Consider the following 239-nt stretch of genomic DNA (forward strand, 5'->3'; position numbering starts at 1 on the left):
ACTTCACAGATAAGTCGAGAACCTTTTTTTTTATTATTTTCTCTCTCTTTTTTTGAAAAATCTAAAAGCTTACTTATTTGCGAGAGAGCTATCGACCCAGTTAGGATTCAGACGAGGATGAATGTAATCTGTCCAGGTCGGTACAAAAGCTCTGGCGTTACACAGTCAAAATAACAGTTGGATTAACAGTTAGGTTTGTAACAGAGGCTTGGTTACGCCTGTTAGTTTTGTCGACGGCG

The sequence above is a fragment of the Penaeus monodon genome, chromosome 25 (genome assembly GCF_015228065.2).
Source record: "Penaeus monodon isolate SGIC_2016 chromosome 25, NSTDA_Pmon_1, whole genome shotgun sequence".
Lineage (NCBI taxonomy): Eukaryota > Metazoa > Arthropoda > Malacostraca > Decapoda > Penaeidae > Penaeus > Penaeus monodon.